Source organism: Numida meleagris, chromosome 6, assembly GCF_002078875.1.
Source record: "Numida meleagris isolate 19003 breed g44 Domestic line chromosome 6, NumMel1.0, whole genome shotgun sequence".
NCBI classification, from domain to species: Eukaryota; Metazoa; Chordata; class Aves; order Galliformes; family Numididae; genus Numida; species Numida meleagris.
The window spans coordinates 23,000,404-23,020,969 of NC_034414.1; the positions used below are offsets into that span (position 1 = coordinate 23,000,404).

At 38.6% G+C, this 20,566-nt stretch overlaps 1 long non-coding RNA gene across 2 annotated transcripts in view; it reads right to left on the bottom strand.

Moving 5' to 3' along the window:
* LOC110402010 overlaps positions 1-20,566 on the bottom strand; it is a 101,527-nt gene that overhangs the window by 66,910 nt on the left and 14,051 nt on the right. The window contains exons 2-5 of one of the 2 annotated variants that reach the window (XR_002440798.1): positions 16,616-16,784; positions 10,202-10,304; positions 1,972-2,170; positions 190-230 (exon numbers count right to left, since the gene is read on the bottom strand). This is a non-coding gene — a long non-coding RNA (uncharacterized LOC110402010). Of the gene's footprint in view, positions 1-189; positions 231-1,971; positions 2,171-10,201; positions 10,305-11,608; positions 13,972-16,615; positions 16,785-20,566 lie in introns of those variants that run through there. The other variant, XR_002440799.1, reaches the window with a different exon arrangement.

A 20,566-nucleotide genomic window follows, 5' to 3' on the forward strand; every position in this document is an offset into this window, starting at 1 on the left:
AGGGCCCGTATAGGAGAGTTTCTTGCAATTTAAAAATTCATTGCTTTTGTTCTATATGACTTCTTCAATAGCTTCCTTTTATATTATGCTTTACTACTTTCTAACTAATATTTCTAAGCAGGGCATGAGATGTTTCCTTCTTACCTTATGCAAATACATATTCTAATTTGAGCTGAAGACATCACTTACCAACGAAACCAGTGCCATTAAGTCAGTGTTCTCACAGGGCACTGTGAAGGAGATAAATAAAAGAAACTCAAAGAGCGGACCGGTTATTCTCAGTATAAGGCACTTTAAAAGCTCACCAAACAGCAGAATAAAACTGAGATCACACGGTCAGGACTTGTTTTAGGTCCTTAGGCACCAGGAGAATTGCTCAAATGTTTCTAAGGCCTCATAAAACGTTAGCTGCTTCAGTAAAAGATGTGAAAGTTAAGATCTTATGAACCAAATCTCCATGGTTTTGTACTGCTCACAAGGGTGAAGTCCCATACTTGCGGGCAATTAGCAGCAGTTTTATTTTACATCAACATAGCCAAGGCAAGTGTGTTCAAGGGATGGTACATAGCACCTCTGCACAGTGACCAACTCTCTCCTTTCCCAGATGAAGCTACAGAACAGCTGAGATTGAGATGTACATTCTGATTTTCCATGGTTTTATACTCTAGGTAAATATTTACATATCTGCAAAGAGGCTATAAAAACCTACTGGAGCAGTATAATTACTTCACAAAAACTCTGTGGAAAGGCAGTTGACTATCACCTGGGAATAAGAAATTTGGCTTTTAATGCCTCAGCATTTGTTTCTAGGCTGTCAAATGCTGCCTGGTGGAAGACCTAGGGAATTTTTGCACCACAGAGAAATAGCACGAAAAGCTCAGAGTTTTCTAACCCAGACAACTGCATAATACTCCCCACTAAGGCAGGAGGGCAGACAGCTGGCTGCCTCTTCCTTGCACCTCATGGCAGTGTGAAGGTAGAACAGCACACATTATCACACACTGTCTTCTCAGAGTGGAAAATCTCCATTTACAATGCTTGCAAGAACTTGGTGGGACCTACTGCAGTGCCAGAGCACAAGGAACTGCTGTGGTTCCCAAACAGCTGCCTGACACAGGTGTAGGAAATTACTAAGCCTGTTATACAGCAGCCGCCACTGATTTAGGTCACAGGATTTCTCCCCCACTGTGTGTTATGGTCTGTGAGCCTCACTGAGTCCCAAACTCACTGTAAGATGTAAATCCCTGCTTTTTATCGTACTTCGATTCTGAAAGCAGCAGCTGTTCTTTTATTTATAGTTGAGTCCAGGCTCAGTAAGGTCACCCATTTCTTGCCTGTTTGATGTGAAGGCTCTATGCTCCCTGTTACTGCTGACCTCAGCAGGACTGCAGCTCTTCAGGTGAGGTTCTGTTCAGCTGGGAATCATTTTGCATCTTTTCACTACCTGCATCCCATTGCTTATCCTTTCTCCTATATGTCTAAAAGCATACTTCACCTTTCTGTATCTCTCACTTAAGAGTTATGAATAAAACAGTGTTATGAATGTATGACTTAGTTTTGTCTATGACTGATGTCAAAAGCCTCTCAGGGGGAATGGTCCAATTAGCAGGCACCTATACAGTTTCTTACTGTTAACGTTTTGAGACACTTTTCAGATTTGTCTGAAAAATAGTCATGTGGCAATATCATCAAACAGCATCTTACTGTAAAGTTGAAACTCAGCAATTTTTCAGAATGCTGTCATGTATTCCTCCTTATCGCAGATTTTGTTCCACTGGTGAGTAATAGCTCTGAGAATCTCAAACAACTTCATGAAGTAGTTAGAACAACTCTTTGCATTAGGAATACTTAGAGTTCAAATACAAGCTTTCAAGCAGGGCATCCTTGAGTTGATGGGCAATGCAGACTGGCTATTTCTGATGAACTTAGTAACAATATACCACATCTGTGTTACATTACTGCTGTCCTTACCCCCAGCAGCAGGTTCTCAGAAGACACTGTGGTGTGTACGCAATGGGATACAAAGCAATAAGTCCTTTCATTGGTCAGAAAAATTCTCAACATTAAGGAATTTTTTTCATATGTAGAAAAACATGTCCAGGGCTGGTGGCACACCTCTGAACTAGCTTCTGTAGCATATCCCTTTCCAAACGCTTGAAATCTAAGATCTCTGCAGAAAAACAAAAATGATCACACGTTCTTAGTACTAAGATATGTTGTTAAGACAACTTCATTTGACAGAACAAGTTTTTTAAAATTACAAATAGGTTCTGAATCCTCCCTTCACTTTGATGTTTTGAGTTTTATGCTGCCACTGGAAGTCAGGAGTTTGCCCAGAAATTATGCCAGAGCCACCATCTGTAACAAATGCTCAGATTTATCAGCAGTCCTAACCTTCATCAGCCTCAACTTCTAGGCTTTGTGCATTAGGGTTATGTTCATAATGCACCAGATCATGCAAAGTGAAGTATTACATTAGTATGTTTAGGTGTACAGGCAGGCTGTAAAATGTCCCCGAGAAGCAAAGTAATCCCAGACAGAATTCCTTGCAGCCACAGGCAGCTTTCTTGGTTATCTCTGTGGGGTAGGATTTTGCAGGCAAAAACGTTTCCACAAACTTGCTGGACCCAGGCTCTTTTCTATCTTATGCTAAATGCTGACTTCTCTCTACACAGTTTTTCCATAGAAGTCAGCACTGCCCCCAGCTGGACACTCCCCAGCACTTATGTCAACTTCCCGCCTCCTCATCTGCTGTATCTCTGCACACTGCCAAGAGCTTTAATTACAGTAAACCTCCCTCTTTGCAGTACCATTGCCTACAGTAGGCTGGTTACACATAGGAAATCACATTTCTACATGTTAGTATCTCCATCCTCAGTGCCTTACACCCAGGTAAGATTTTTGTGTTCCCATCAGGCTGTTAGGTCACAGGCTGAACTCGTGATGATTGAACACAACTAGAGGAGAGGCTGGCCCAGGGAACACAGGTGCAAGCAATTTACCTGTGCTTCCCACATGACCAGAAGGGGTGGACCCTGGGTCCACATCTCCCCAGGCTCATTTAAAGGCTAACCTCTGAAGAGAGAATGTCTCCTGGATAAAGGCTGCTGCCTGACAAAGAATGTCCCTGTTACCAGAGATCCTGTGACCAGTTGGGTGAGCTAATTTTTTCCTATATGTGATTATTGATGTTCCTACTGATGCTTTGCCTGGTATCACAAAGAATTTATCAGAAGCAATTTCGCTGCTTCCAAGAATCAACATCCATAAAATTAATAGGAGAGGCATAAGCTGAAATCTGTAGCGTAGGAAACACTGATCTAAGTTTTGTAAAGTGCTACTGCCTGTCCCCAGCCACATGCACTAGAGAACTATGTAATAATCTGACCACGCTTTTCTGAGTAGTTTTCTGCACACTACCACAATTCAACTCCTCCTAGTTTTGAGCCTCTATGCAAAGATCAGGGACACCTGGAGGCATACAGTTTATTAAACACAGTCCCATCTTCATCTGACTGAAATGCGCATGAACACCAAGCACTGAGCAAATAGACTGATCATCTCACCAGCCACGTATGCCCACTACAGTTACAGCTGCACAGGGCAGGTTGCTTTGCACTGATTTCCAATACTGTGCTGAATAACATCCTTGCTACCACATCTGTAGGGAACACCTTCCCAATATTTAAAGCTATGGTGTGATGGATTCTGCCTTTTAAAGGTAAGAGCTGGGGAAGTAGATGATCTTTTGCGGTCTTTAATAGCCCTGCTTTTCTAGTTATTCAGAGTTCTGAAATACTTGTTTACAACTCAAAATAATTCATGTAATATGCAGTTGAAAGTAAACTGCTTCAATCATTCTGGGTACGTAACAACAAAAAAAAAATCCACAAAATGCATTTATTTTTGTTTCAGGGGCTAGCACTCAGCACAGGTAAAATGTTAAAGTCAAGTATGAACCCTTTGAAAACATTGTTCTTAATTATATTGTGTATTTATATTTCTCTGTGAAAAATGAGACATTAATACGAGGTTATTTCCTGTCTACTCACAAAATCTCACACTGTAGAAAAACTTAATTCATCTTTGTTCAAGACGTCCCTCTTCCCTTTCAGTTATCCTCAGAACTCCTCAGGAGGGAAATAACACTTCAGTTCTGTCTTTTTAACGTTCCTGATTTACATAACTCTAATGACATCTAAGTGCCTTTGGCTGTGCTTTCCTTTCTCTGCTTCTTTACTTCCAAACTCTCAAGGCAGATGAAGTAACAGTTGGCAGCATCCTGCTCGTTGCAGCATTGCCTGTGCTATTCTCTAGTCACGCCACTGTGGCTGCAGCTGGCTGAGTGGCTCTCCACTTCTCACATGAATTCCAGTTTCCCTTTGAGAAGCTTCTTTTGGCTAAATGTCTTCCCCAAAGCAGGAAAAACAGCTCATCCTTGGAGTCGTGCTATTCCTCTAGGAGGAATGGCTGGAGGAAAGAAGTGCAGCAGATAGGCTTGAATCAGAATTGGCCTAACTCCTACCCTGGAATGAGCAGAGATGAGTCCTACAAGCCTTTCACCTGCAGCACCCACCCTGTATGAGGAAACACTGACATCACTCTGCCCAGCAAGACCAGGAAGAGACAAAGACAGCAAACCCTGATTTAAAAAAAACTAAGAGAACTGAATGGATGCAGAGCAGGACAGATTTGAATATGGGGAATTTATTTCTTATTGAACGGAGACAGGCAGGTGTGGAGTTGCAGACAGGATGAAAGAAATCGCAGTAAAGACACGTGATCTTCAGTTATGCAACTCTCCCTCACTCACTAAAGTATGGGGTGGCCACCCCAAAACATGTATTTTAGGATTAAGCACAGATTTCCATGTTCACCAGTCATCAGCTGGCATTAAACCTAGATTCAGCAAGAAGCATTCAGCATTTTGCCAAACACAAGCAATGTGCTCTGTGTTAAATTAAAAATAAAAATTCACTGTTCCTTTGCTCTCAAGCAACACTCGCAAAATGCTATCTTGAAACAGAACGAAAATGCTACCTTGTAAGAGAAAGGGGCAATCTTTCATGTAAAGACTAATATATTCCTTTTATGGGTTACAATATCACATTCTAAAAATCTGTGAGGACTGGTCTACTTTGTGTGATTACATTTAACCAGTAAAATGGTTTGAAAGGAACATCCATCTCTCTCAAAATTTTAACTGGAACATGACCCTGCTGTGTATTCACTATGTTACCTTTTTGGCCATTGTAAATTTACCATTTGGTTTTGAATAGATTGCTGTGGACACACAGGGTGTTTTTCTTTTCTTTCCATTTTCAAAGAAAGGAATCTGACACCAATGTACAACTGAGACTAATAAAGGCTGAATAATCATGTAGTCAACTCCGTATTTTGAAGTGTCCTTAAAACCATGAAAAATGTTCAGCCAAAGCCATAGAGAATCATAACATGTAAGTAGTGGAGGAGGGAATCTTCCCTGGGACACATAAAATAGCTTCTCATGTTGTATGTATATCTCCCAACTTGATTATGGGGCATGTTACTCTACACGCCTCACCAGGTCATGTTCTGCTCACCTCCTCTTCCAGTAGTGAAGAGATGCAACTCTTTGGTTTCATGACATTTGTAGAGTTGTATATTCCTAGGCCAAGGCTGAATCACTAGTTGAGCTCTGTCACGACAGGGTTCTGGTTTGGTCTAGAGGTTTTTTTGTTTTTTCTTCTTTTAAGAGCTATGTTACTCTTACCAGACAGCAACTGTATACATATCCTGGGTTATCACAGCTCAATTTAAAATAGAAGCCTTTCCTTCGTTAGCTTCTCACAAAACAATCCCCTTCTTGTAACAACAGGTGTCAAGATGTTGCCTGAGCACACACACTACTAGTACCTGTGGTAAATACATAAGCATTTTCATTGCCCAGAAACACAGCTGGGTTTAGGCAGAGCTTCCAATAGTTCCCTGAATACAAATATCAAACATTCTCCCTCAGTATTCGCTGCACTGCCTTCTGAGAATCAATACAAGCCAGCTTCACACTTTTCAAGCAGTCCTAAAACCTTTCAAAACCATCACACAGCTTTCTCAGTGCAGCATTCTGCTAGTACCCAACACCAATCCCATTTTCTACCATGGCTAACTTAGCTCAGAGAGAATGGTGTCAGGCCCAAAAGAAGATTTTAGCACCTATGGATCATAACTGTAGAAAGACAGAGAAAGAGGGTGTACCTCTGTAGACCAGAGAGTTCTGCCCTGCCCTAAATGTAATTTCACCTCCTCAAGATGAAAGAGAAATACTCTGCAGTTATACAGACTGAGTAGTATATAGCTTCAAGTCCTGTCTTATTACTAGTTATTAATCCATGAACTGGCTAAATTCCATCATTCTATCACATTCTACTACAATACCTCTTATTTTTCATTAGAAGAGTTATTTTTTTCTTTATTTCCAACCTGTATTTTTCAAGTAAATGCAGCAAAAAATAGCAGAAATTGATGCCCATCCATAAGGATGGGGAGTGAAGTGAATTTAGTAAGAAAATTTTTAAACAACCTGTGAGTTGAATGCTAGCATAGAATTGGAAGACACAAATATAGATAGATTTTTTTTTTTAACCAACTGCTGTTTTGTATTTAGAGAAAAGAAAATTTAATTCCCCTTATTTCACTTTCAGAGCAGCATTGTAATAATAATCTTCCCTTGTTGCTTTTGTTCCTGGAACTGAAGCATCACACAAGCCCAGCAGGACAAAATGTTCTTGTGAAAAACTGTTCTTTTCTCTCATTTCTGACAATCTAAGATGGACAGATTAAGTACTGATCCTCTGATCTTCTTTTTCCCTTGTCTCCATGCATACACTTTGCTCCCACTAGCTTGCTGACCAGTCTTCAAATATATTGCTTGAATGGCCCCATTCCATTAGGGAACTGACATCTCTCACTTTGGAGTATTATTAGTATCAGTCCTTGAAAGCATTTAACCAATGACAATCTAACATTAGCTCACAATGGGATTTAAAGACATTACAGTTCATTAATTTATGGTTTAATGCTGGCTTCTTCCAATCTGTTGTCCTTTCTCATGACAAACAGCAAAACAACAAGCTATGAAGTCCACAGAGTCCTGCACAAAATGCTTGCATAAGTGCTTTGTTTATTTCTATACCAGTGTGACCTACGTACAAAAGTTCTGTCAATTTTGCAAGTCAGTTGCCAAAGAATAACTGCTGGACTTCTGGCAGATACTATTTTTGCTTCACTTTTCCTCGTCATACCATTTTTCTTTCTGCACAGGTGGCTTAGATGTTATACTTTCCCCTCCCATAATTTCTCAGTAAAGTATGAGAAGCATAATAGATTTCAGTCAAATTTAATTGAATAAATGCAACATTATTTAAACCTTTCAAAAGAGGACCTTCCCAAGAAAGAGGACAGGCTAATAGTTAACAACTGATTTAAGTAAGAAGTGCAGACAGGATGATGTTCAATTCTGTCATAACTTTGCAAAATTAGATCAATGTAATGGGGTATTCATTGCTCAAAGAAAACAGAAGGAACAAAAAAATACATCAAAATGTCCTGTTTGGAAATTGGAATAAAATATTTCGTATCTTCATTTTCAGTTCTGAACTTTCCAGCATGCCTCCTAGCAAGCAGTAAAGTAGCTGTGCTGATGACGTCCAGGGAGTCTTGGTGGGCACCGTGCTTTACAACATGCCTCAGCAGCAAAGAAAGCCAACAGCATCCTGGTCTGTGCTAACACCAGCATAGATGGCAGATCAAAGGCAGCAATTATATGCCTCTGCTATACATGTTAAACCACATCTGCAGTGCTGATTCCAGTTTGGGGTCCCAGTGCAAGAAAGATGAACATGTTCAGTAAAGGGCTACCAAGACGGTTGGCAACTGTAGCATTTGTCCTGTGAGGAGAGGCTGAGGGAGCTGGGCTTGTTCGCCAGAGAAGAGATGGCTTCAGGTGACTTAGCAGCAGCCTGCCTGCTCCTATGGGAGGTGATGGGAAGGACAACCAAACTCTTCTCAGTGCTGCATGGTGCAATGGGCAGAAGCAAGAGGTTCAGATTCAACATCATGAAAAACCTTTTTCCATGAGTGTAGTCAAGCAGCAGAAGAGGCCGCCAAGGAAGTCTGTGCTTTCTGGCCCAATCCAATAGCTGACCTGACTCTAAGCTGGGGCTTGGACTAGAGATGTTCTCTGCTGCCTTGCAATCTGAATTGTCTATGATATTACAGACATAACTGAGTTCTCTTGCCAAATTCCTATTACATACACTGCACTGATGAAACTCTCGGGAAGCAGGGCCTCGCACTAAGAATGAGTTTCTCAAAAGAATAAGATCAGTAAGATATTACAGTTTTCCAAGGTCAGAAAAAGTATGAATCTATCCTTGTCTACGGAGTATCCTTTTTCTCTTAATATCTTCACAACATTTTGTGTAGAATTGTTTTATTTAAGCCTTAGAGATCAAAACTGTCTACTTTTCCCAGTTTTGCAGTTTTTGAATTCTGGGGTAATATTTTTTGTTTTATGAAATGTAACAAGCAATGACAGATTTTATTGTATGTCCTGACTTTAACTCCATATCAGCTAAGATATTAGAATGTTAATTATGTATTAGCAATGACAGCCATAGGCTCACAGACAGAACACAACCACTGAATTAAATGCTTCATTACACTTAGCCAAGAGTTTTAAACTTGTTATTAAAGCATAAAATTGCAACAACAACAAAAAAAACAGTTACTTATAAACACATTTTCAATATATTTTGTATTTAAGTAGGCCCCTAAATTATTATGATGTGAATCACTCTTGCAAAAACTAAGTTAACATTTTCATTGGACGAATGAGTCTATTCAGCAAGATTTAGATGAGAAAAAAAACAAACCAGTGGTTACATATTAGTGTAACTCCGTACCATTCATAAAGTGCCAATTATGCTTAAACCTTACTTCAGTTGCTTGCTCCACAGGAGATCAGTAAAATGCACTGCTAAATGAAAATGCTTTTTCTTAATAAAAGGAAGTAGAATATGTTTGCGGACAATTTGGGGCAATCTCTTAGGACTGTCTGTACCTTAGTAAGAATGGACTCTAATACAGGTTTCATTGCCTTTATTACTGTTTTTCACGCTGTTTATTTTCTTCTGTTCTGATGAAAATACATGTGTAATGAATAATTTATAGCATTACACATTTACCCTTCCAGAAAATGCAAATCATAACTGTATCTAATATCAGTGATAAAATGGGTAATCAGATAAACTAAAAAGAGATGTATAGGAGACGCTTACAGAGCTTCACCAAAATTATCATCCATCCATCCTTTTATAATCATCTTGTACTGCTCATTGCAGACCACTCCTTTAAAGTATATTAACATGGCAAAGCTGAGACTAGACTGTAAATGGGAGATTTTTATAAATTTTTTAAGAAAAGTCTGCCTGTACAGAGAAGCTTGAGAAGAGACCACAACTAAAATACTAAAAGGCTATCTTCCCTTCCCCATAAACAGCTATAGATATATTTTCTGTTCTAGTTTCTATGCTCTTTTCTAGACTGGCTTCTATGAGAAAGGCTTGACCACAAAAAAGCAAGAACAGCAAACATCTGTATGTTCTGTGTTTCCTGGAAGATAAGATGCCCAATGTCAGACAGGTATAGAAACCGCCAGTCATGGAAAAGTAGAGTCGGGTGTGCAGTGACTCACCATTCCTAGGCTTCCCAGCAGATTGACAGAATAATCAATATACACAGTAGTCTACAACAACAGCTGCACATCATCACACAAAACCTCAGTATTTACCTCACATCAGACAACAGGAGTATAAAATGTCCTGAAGAAGCTCTGGGTCATGTTTCTTTGCTCATTTTTTTTTTCTTTTAAAGACAGAAGTATTACTTTTGATTGGAAAATAATTAATAAGATTTTGTGCACATCAAACTTCAACACAGAAGAAACGATCATTATCATTTAGTTCCATCTTTTGAAATCTTTTGCATTTTTTAGTACCTCCTATTTATGAAGCACTAAGTGAAGACAAATACACTAAGTCTCATATTTTCTCTGTGGATTAGTTATCTAGAAGGGAAACTAACAGAAACTCCTGGGCTTGTTAATGGTTTTTGTTTTTTTTTTGTTGTTTTTTTTTTAAGCAGAGTAAGGAACAGCACTCACTGATTCTGATTCCCCATTCTTTGCTTTTTCTTCCAAGTCATCCTGACTGAAATTCAGTTCTCTTTGTTTCTGTGCAATCTGGAAAACGTTCAGTGTAGAAACTCTGTTCCACAGAAAGAAGAAATAATTAAATGGACATTGGGATATTCCAATCAAAAAATCAACAGATGTAGCCATCTGCCTCCATTCTCCCAACTGTTCTAAGAGCGAGCAGCAAGATCTAAGACCTTTCTGCTGGCTTCCCACAAAGGAAAAGTCATTTTGCCCCTGCTCTCAAGTGCAGTGAATTACAGAATGCATATCCCCTAACCCCTGCTATTTTTCTTGAATTAATGATTAAATGAGAAAAAATTGAGTCAGTTATTCATGACACCATTACAGTGACATTGGAGAATTAAAAAATTCACAGGAGAAAGTAAACAGTGAATAAAGGGAGCATGAAGAGGACAGAGGAATTCAAGCTTCTTTTCATCTGGGATTCTTACACAAGCAGCACTGACTTAAATGCTATTAGATCAGCTTTTTGTTAACAAATCTGTATGCAAGATGCAACAGAATTAAGGTAATAATTTCCAACCTTAAGACCATGTTAATAGTAACTTCCTACTCACGTGGTAGTCTATCATTTTTTACTCCCCTCTGGGATGGACCATTAGGCTTGAAATGTCCCATGACGGTTTAAGGACTATTATAATTTTGAAGCCTTTTTCACAAGAGGAAATGTTAACAGTCTGCCATTGAAAAGACAGCTGGGTACCCCAGCAAAACCTAGAACTGCATGGTCAGGTACAGATGAAAATCTGTAAACAGCTCCCTTCAGGAGTACACAAAAGAATGCTTATTTTAGAAGCAATGCTTACTAGGTTTTATGGCACATTTACATATCTGGGAAAAAAAAGATGTTACCATAAAATGTATTTACTATCATTAAAATTCTTCCTTAAAGTGAACTGCATGGACTGCTTAGAAGATACTACATTCATTTAAGAAATAAAGCAAGAAAAATCTGCAGGCTTCTCTGCTTCACAGAAAGAAAAAGTCACACGAAGCAGGCAAAGGAGATAAAGAAACAGAAAATTAAAAAAAGAAGAAAGGGAAAAGACTGACTGAAAAGGCGTTAAAAAGAATAAAAAATAGCAGCTTGAAAAAAAATTCAAATAAGAGATAACTTTTGGAATGAATCTTATCTATGGATAATTTCTCTTAAAGGATTCTGCCGTGGAAGCAGCTCAGTGAGAAAGCTCAGTGAACAGCTGGAAGCTGCTCTGATTTTCAGGAGTAAGGGTGAACAGAAGCAGTGAGAACCATTCAAGCATTTCGCACGTCAAGAGCAAAGTCAGAACTTTATCCATCTTTGGAGCCCCAAATAGAGCATCTCAAATATTTCTGCTGGAAAGTACTAATTACCTGGTAGAGTTCCCCAGATATTCTTCTCTTAAAATTAAGCTACAGCAATTGCCATTCTAGATTCCTCTTATGAGTTAGGACAACAGTTATGCATCCCCATGTTGAATGTGGTTTACTCAATTATTTTTCTATTACCAATGAGAATATCAATTTCACAACTACAAAGGAAAAATAAAACTACTTTCAAAAGCCAATTACTCATTTATACATTTAAAATTAAATTCAAACACTGAAACATCAAAATAAAAACAAAGAAATTAAATCACTTAATATTTCTGGGGTACTGAGCAATTGTTTGCCTTTTTGTTGTGATTTAGAACTTTTTTTGAATGTCAGACTTTCCCTACTGATTGTTCATTATTAAATCATGACTTTTGTATAAATTACAAGTATGAGATTCTCATCATTTACTTGCTAATAACATGAGATGACTGGGCCATAGGGCTGCATGAGATTTTCTAGACTATTATCTCACATAGTATCTCATTCAAATGCAAGTATGCAGTTTGCTTCTTTTTCCTACGTCTTCTTAAACATAAAATGAGGCTTTATTTATCTCCTTCAATAGATTTAACTGGGATCTTCAAACAAATATTAGTGAGTAACTTGAACACAAAGTAACACTCCAATAATCAATGGCAAAAATAGAGAAAATCCTGATGTATCTCAGAAACATTCTTCCTGAAATACTCAGAAATCAGTCTGTAAGTGCTGATTAGGGAGTCTACATACTATATACCACCTACCACTTCATGACAATGTTTCAACAAAAGTATAATTCTTATCTAAAAATCTCATCAAAAGGAAGGAAAATTTCAAAGGAATTTTATTCACCATTGTGCGTTCAGTTTAAAAATACTTTGACTTCAGTGAATAAAATTGCAGTAACTTTGTTCAGCCACTGGGGGTTTTGAGACTAAAGCAATCATACATAGTGTTACTGCTAAGAGGAACAGTGTCTCCTTCAGTTTCTGTCATGCGCTCCCTTTTCTCCCACTTGCCAGCACTGATCATCTGAGCCCCTGTAAAATTCTTCAGATTTTTTCTGAAGAGGAAATCTGAACCCTTCTTTTTTTTCCTAACCAGCTTAACTCCTTAAATAGCTCATCATGGGATAATGAGACACAATAAAGAGGCTGAATGTTCCCCAAGAGGCTTGTAGGAACTCAGGTACTTCTACCTCCAATTCATAATTCTCTCAATTTCTTAAAGTGTGAGAAACTTACTCAGTCTACGACAAAGTTGAATGTAGCAGCTGAAACAATATTGTCCTTGTAGCAGATCTCGGAGGACTGCAGACTTGCTAAATAATGTTTTTGTTAAGGCTGTGTTTCACATTAAAGTTAATTTCCATTGTACACATAAAGACTTCAATGAAATGATATAAAATACATTGAAATGTGTAAGTATAATTTAAATAGTAAATTCCAACTTACAAAATTGGATTTAAAGTTGTAGACATTTAAAGGGAAAATATATGACTTGAAGTTCCAATTATTACTCCTAAATTAAATCTTTCCCCCTCAGTTTCCATTTTGTTGCTCCTCCCTTTCATTTCAGATGATAGCCTCACTCCATAAAGGCATCTGATCTGTGCTGCTCCCTAGCTCCACAGGGTAGCCCCATTCAAAGTCTCTCTTCCTATCTGTAAGGTGTTCAGGTGTTCAGTGACCATGCTAAATGATGCCACGTCCCAGGGCAAACGCCAGGCCAACAGCCCACCACCAGAAGAAGAGCTCAATACGTAACGGAAAGATCACGTGCACGAAAGTCAAAGGACTGTGCAACCAGCTGCCAAAGACATCACAGAACTACTGTTTTCAGCTCCAACTGCCAGTCACAGATCTGTGATCTTCCTTCTCTCAGGAAATATGTTACAGGGTGTAAAGCTGAAGAAACAGTCCAGTTGTCCTTCTAAATGCCCTATGAGAACAGGAACAAATTGCATGCATGATATCTGCTCCTACCCAAAGGATGAGAGAGAAGCATCTGTGTCTGACATTCATGTTACCTCCCTTCCTGTGAAGGAATCTTAGTTTTGACTGGAGTTTTAACATTGTGACTAGAGAAGAACAGAATACCATCTGTGAATTTCAGTTCTGGTTGAAGAAACACAAATTGAATGATTAGCCATGTTTTCAGGAAGTTACTGTGTTGCAAAAAATAAATCAGAACAGTCAAATTGATGTGTAAATCTCACACTAACTTGTCAGGGGTCAATTTTACCTTTACAAAAAGGTTTCATTCTCCGAATAAAAGTGTATCTGATTGTCAACGGTTTACGGGCATTAGGCCCGATTCCGTGACAAAGGGGATGGGGGACCCACAGGCCCACGTCCCGGGAAAAGGGGAAAGGGGAAAAGGGTAGGGAGATGGACCTGAGAGCAAAGAACAGCGGCAACAATCTGAGGAGAAACAAACTAATTTACTAAATAAAATATCGGAATGCAAAACAACACACTATAATACAATATAATTACAATTTAAGCTGATAAATCCAATGCAGAGAGAGAGAATGTCCCAAAAATCAAGGTAGGCCTTACTCTACTACCGACGATAAGACGGCTGGAGAGCGAGGTGCTGCCAAGACGAGAGACGGGCGGAAAAAGGGACGAGGTCTCGTGATCTGCAAGTTTTTATACTGTGAGCTTTTATCTTTTCCCTCCGGCTGGAAAATGGTAACAAAGGAGCAAAGTGCCGTGGGGACTGTAGTAGTCCTTCTCTTCTGAGAACCAGGTATATCCACTACATGATGTTATGATGTGGAATACCAATAACCAAAAATCACAAAACCATGACACTGATTTTAGCCATGCTTAGAAGTCATTTTAGGTTTAGACAGCTACTTAACAAATACGGATGATTTTTCTCAGTTAAGGCACCTATTCATAAGTAATCTGGTACATAACAAACGGAATGAATTTCTCTTTATAGAAGGCTTTAAATTTGACCTTTAATCAGAATACATAAAAATGTCTTTCAAGAGCAGCTCAGAATTATTATCCAGTGACAACATCTGGAGAAACTAAGGTGCAGAGCTGGTAATGATTTTTTGCCATCATGCTTCAAATTCACTGGAAAAGCAGAAACTAAACAACAGTGTCCTGAAATTCAAGTCTTACATCAGGTATATTACACTGCTTCTCTGTTCTCTATGTGGTCTGCACCTCCAACCAGAGTAAGGACTGATGTCACCTTGCTTTGTTCTTAGAGGCTACCGTGATTCCGCTGAACAGCACTGTGTATTTACCCTTATTTTGTTCTCAACATGAGGAAATCTGATTCATTGTGAGATTCCTTCATTGCTGACTCAATTAAATCAAATTTGCTTTTCACATGCTAAGAGTGGATTCATAAACAATACTGCAAATCAGTTACTACAGTAACTTGCTAAACCACAGTAATTCAGTCACTAGGATAAACCCACATTTTGACAAGGGAAAGCACGGTAATGTCACTTTGTTCAAGACCTAAAAACTTTCCTTGGTAGAAGACTATTTGTTGTAAATCAACTGCTGACATTTATATTAACTCACTGACAGATCACTATTGAGCACTGATCTGCTGTCTTTCCAATATGTGTATAATGAGTACATAGTATACGTATATAATATGCCCGTCAACACATAAATGGAACTGGAGGTCTCAGATTTTTTTTATGTCCTTGCATCCTGCAGCTTTACAAAACAAGGAGATATTCCTGCAAAGCCTCAACATCAAGGTGGGGGAAACAACCAAAGATCCCAATCTTCAGAAAATTTACAGAGCAAACAAGGCAAGAAAACAGATTTTAGCTCCTTCCTTCCTGCCACCCAAGTCCACTCAATTTTCCCTTCTCCTTAATAATAATACTAAAGCATATTGAGAGCATAATGTGCTATTTTCTAACTGGTTCATCTCTGAAATAAAAAATGCCAATTATCCATGGCTTCAGGCTGTAGAAGAGCCTCCACAGATAAGCAGTAGAAATTCTGTTCCTTGAGCTCCAGGCTGGACAAGGAACTATAGCTCATACTGCTGGGGCTCCAGAAGAAAAACTGAACACAATGCAGGCCACTGTTCTTTTCTTTATGACAGGATGAGTAGGATTGTTTAAATTACATGATGTGTTCCAGGAGCAAACACAAACACAGAACAGATGTCAAAAGAAAACACTTTTCTTTTTGTGCAGAAACAGCAGATGGGAAATAATCACAAAGCCTGCAAGGTAGGACATTCATTTAATATCAGCTCATACTTCCTTGTCATGCTTATGCTTACATCACATCATCTCATCTAGTGTTTTTCTTACCCTATAAAGAGTATTTTAATGTGATAATCTTGTAGAGACAAACCACTCACTGAATAGTTTCCCATCACTTTAATTAATGGACACCACACTGTCTGGATTCCAAACAGTCACAATATCTATTTATTGGGAATCCTTTAACTCTCAGTAAGGAGGACTATTATCTGATGCTCTAAAAGTGAAGTGTATGATGAGAAGAGCATGATTAATCAGAAAGTATTCTGAACAGATAGCTAGACTCTTGGTGACAGGCACACAATCAAAGAAGCAGTAAGAATGTGCACCAAAGCAATTTTTTGACTAATATATATAAGATTCTGGCCACCGCTGCATGGAAAACAAAGCGTTGAGAAGGTTAAGTGGATAAAAAGTGAAAAAAATTTCTTCTATCCACAATTTTGCAAATGAAATCCAAACTGAGTAGGAATAAAACTGCAGTCACATAGTCTCTTCAATCTATCAGAACAGTAGAGACACAAGCAAGTAAATAATAACTTACCAATTCCAAAACTACTGGTACTCCTTATTCATTCCTTTACGGCCTAGAATACGTCATGCAGTTAACAGTTCAAAAAGTTTTTAGTTGTATGAAAAGCTAGGCTGAGCATGGCAAAAAGGCACTGATTACAGTCAGCCTGCAAAAAGGGGTCTGTCAAGATCTTCTTGCTAAATGACAAAAAAGTCACCTCACTGTGATAACCTGATGATTTTTCTGTTACCTGTGTCCTTGGTTCATTTTCATTAATTAAATAAGATGGTAGTTCGTCTTCATGTCTTCTATGCTGCCTAGTAGAGAATCATGAGCAAGTATTGTTTCTTTTATCTTGTCAGGGACACTTAGATTTCCAGCAGGTAAAAATTACCGGTATCCTCACTTCCAAAGGCTTCCTTTATAAAAAGAAGAAACTTGGTAAAAGATCAAAAGCCAACAACTCTCTTGAATCACTCAACTCCCGTGTTCCTCACCATCCCTAAAACTTATTATTGCAGCAAGAGAAGTATATGTAACCACTACACTTATCAAAATATATGAAGGTACCAAGGAGTTGTAGCAAAGTTATGCTACAGTATGAATTTTTGCACCTCTACAGTAATTCAAATATGGTTTGTTCCTTTTTCACTGGCAGATACGCTACTTTACACTGTAAGAACATGCACACAAACCTATGTAACTAGTAAAGTAACTAGTGTCCTGTAAGTTTGTACCTTGATTAACACCGCAGTAACCTTTTCATCTGCTATAGTCTAAGATGGAGGTACTTGAAAATATCTATTTCAGATGCTTCCACTATTGAATTAATAGATCTATGCCTACAGGCAAAAGTATCTTGAAAATTAAGACATAGTCTCCACTGCTGTAATCCTGGTACAGCCCTTCACACTGGCAGAGTCGGTATAACAGAACTCTATTTTTCAGCCTCTTTGTCTTCATTTTGCACAGATGTAAATGACTGCAAAGGTGCAGAGCAATGGAGAATCTGTCACTATATAAATACTAATTAGCAAAGAATTACACTGCCCCTTCGTGGTGCTAAGCATTACCATTCCCATTTTCTAAATGGTGCTGCAGTCACTGAACAAGGTTAATTTACAAGTTCACAACTGTACGAGAAAATGACAGAGCCAAGAATAGAATACAGGCATTTCACAGCTACTTGTTAGTACTGTGAGCCACATAGTTCCACTTCCATACATTTGCATTTTTAGGTTTGCCTGTCTTACTGTGTCTGTTCTCCAAAACAGCTTAAATGACATAATATTGCTGTCTCTTTACCTTGGGAAAATATATGAAGATTCCCTGCAGCAAAAAGCTGTCAGTGTCACAGCACAATCAGCCAGGGATGGTTCCCCTGGGACAAGAGGCATGACAGTCAACAAGCAAAATAGCAGCTCTAAGGGCTTTTTGTTGACAGAAGGTTAGTTTTAAAATAACTGTTCTCATGTTAATTGTAATATTTCCACTGACTCTCCAACTTTAAAAGGCATTAGAACACAGCCTCCACAATCTAATGACTAAGATATGTATTATAAATAGCAGAGAAATCTCAAAAGACTCGAAGGGCTGAAGGAGCTCACAGAAACCTTGATATTTTGATGAATCTTGGATTTTTACAACTGGCAATGCAAATCAAGCTCTCCTGTTCTCTGGCCAGAAATAGTGGTTTAGTTTTTTGCTGTGAGGTACAATTTCACTAGCTCCTTCCTGGAACAAGTATAGAATTTCACTTTGCAAGCGCTCCCCATCATTATCCATTTAAAGAGTATTTGGTCTTGTATTGAATTGAAGACTACTGATACTTCAGTGGAGACTGAACATCTCTCTGAGCTGATGACAGTTACTGATCTTTTGATTTAGACAAACCCATTGTGAACTGCTCTGCACCTTTTACAGCTAGTGCTTCTGCACAACCAAGATGCAACACTATAAAATAAAAATGCTTATGTTTTAAATCTCTGCAAAGAGAGTGCAAATGACCAAATAGAGAAAACACATATACATTACATCAGAAAGCAGCATTAAGCATCCTACGTACTAGAAGATACTACATGAGTGCCTGTGACTAATATTTTGAGGGCACTACTGTCCTGCAGAAAAACATCAGCACATTCACAGTGCTGTAATACACAGGAAGAGTTTGCGCTGTCACCTTTTCAAATGCAGCAAAATCTTTTGTAGAAATATTATTCATTTCATGGTTGCACAGCCTGACAGCTTTTCCTGGGCCACTCATGGGGACAAAGTCTCTAGGATAACTATTAGGATAATTTTCTCTTCTTTTAGTAAAGATATTAAAAATAAATATTGGCAGATCTACTTAATGAGAAAAAAGACAGTCCTTTCGTTCACTCAGGAGCAGAAACAAGCAGATGATGACCCCAGTATTAATGGCTCACAGCAGGCAAAATTCCCCTTGGCACGGAGGGGTTTGTGACATAGCAAAGAGCACACAGCATTTCATAAACCCAGTGTTGAACACCACAACAGTGTCCTTCTCCCTGTGCTAAGGGGAAATTCATCAGCCCAGGACAGAGATCTAGATGTTTGTATTTTCCACGCCACAATCCTATTTCTCTGTCTCGCTTCAGTTTGTGAATATTGATATGCCTCCTTTTTGCACACAGATAAAACACCATGAAAGTCTCAGCAGCAAGAATGATCTAAGCCTATGAATGATCTACTTTCTAGCAGTATTTGACCCAAAAGCAAACCGAAAATTGGACTCTACATTACAGTCTAATACTACATTCAAGGTGAGAAACATAACAGACAATGAGAATTAAATGCTACAGGAACAATGCATGTAGCTGCAGCACTGCTATTTTGGAAATGTAGCATCACTTCTCAAAAAATGAACTTCCTTGACTGCAAGTGCTGTTAATAGAAGCAGTCACCTCTCAACAGAATATACAATTTTAATGTTGAATGAATTGTGACAGGACCTCCTTAACTACCTACTGACATGCCAAGGAAAGGACTAATAATGCTGTCCTCCCCCTTCCTCATTCTTCAGCTTTGCATTACACTTACCAAATATTCAAATATTATGAGTTTCTTCTCCTGCCTTCCCTAAATGTCATAATATCAACGATACTAATGCAGTGTAAAAATGATTTTGTGCTTCTGAAATGAACTTTTGGCACCAGTGTTGCACAACTATTGTGAATAAACTCAGTGAGACAACACAGAGGAAGGGAAAAGAAATCTTATCAAAATTCAGTCATTCTCTCATAGATTTGACTCATTCATTATTTTAGACTCTTTCTTTCATATCCACATAATATTCACAAGCACCAAGTAGTCCGGCCGTGATAGAAAAGGACAGTAGTTGTCAAATCCTCATAACATCATCCAGCTCCTTCTTAAACTGGAAAGCATGGTCTAATGTTTGGATGTGCCTTTTGTATCCTTGGCTCAAGGCTTGTCAACCTTAAGACTGTCAACGTCTGAGAAAAACTGCCTCTTCATTTTGTCCCACCTCTCTGCATCAATAAGCAACACTGATTTACTCATTGTTTTTTCTCTTCTTATTCTGAGCATTTTATACTTCTAATTCTTTATCTTTGTGCTATATTTTCTATAGAAAATAAAAGCTCTGCAAAAATATACTTAAAGGTGGGGGAGAATCTTTTCTGAGAGCTCCCATGAAGGGAGCTTTGCAGAGAACAGCGAACACTAACTGGCTAACTACACATTGCTACAGCTCAGGGAGAGCATATGGCTTGAAAGAAGTCAAGGCAGGAAGGATTCTCCCCCTGCATTTTCTGATTTGTTAGTAATTAGAGATAGCAGTCTTCTTGCTGATCCAGTCCCCTGGTATTACAGCCAGACGCACTGAACACTTGTAGTTCTGAGAGCACCTGCCAGCAAAAGAATAGAACTATCACTTGTTGAACAAGGCAAGGGCACCAGCTGATAAGATGCACTGCTGCATAACAAGCAACTATCCCACATTCCCTACAGCCCTAAATAATGTTATGATCTAAAAAATTCTGTGAGTTTACTGCATGCAGATTTTTTCACTTGTGTGTCATTGCGCAAGTTTGTGAATGCTAAGATTGGGTGTGAGAAAACTCAGAGCTGAGTAAAAAGAACTGGGGAAAGCAGGTAAAATCCATCACATCACAGTCCTAAGTCACAATATAAATACTTCTCTAGTCCCACAGAAGGC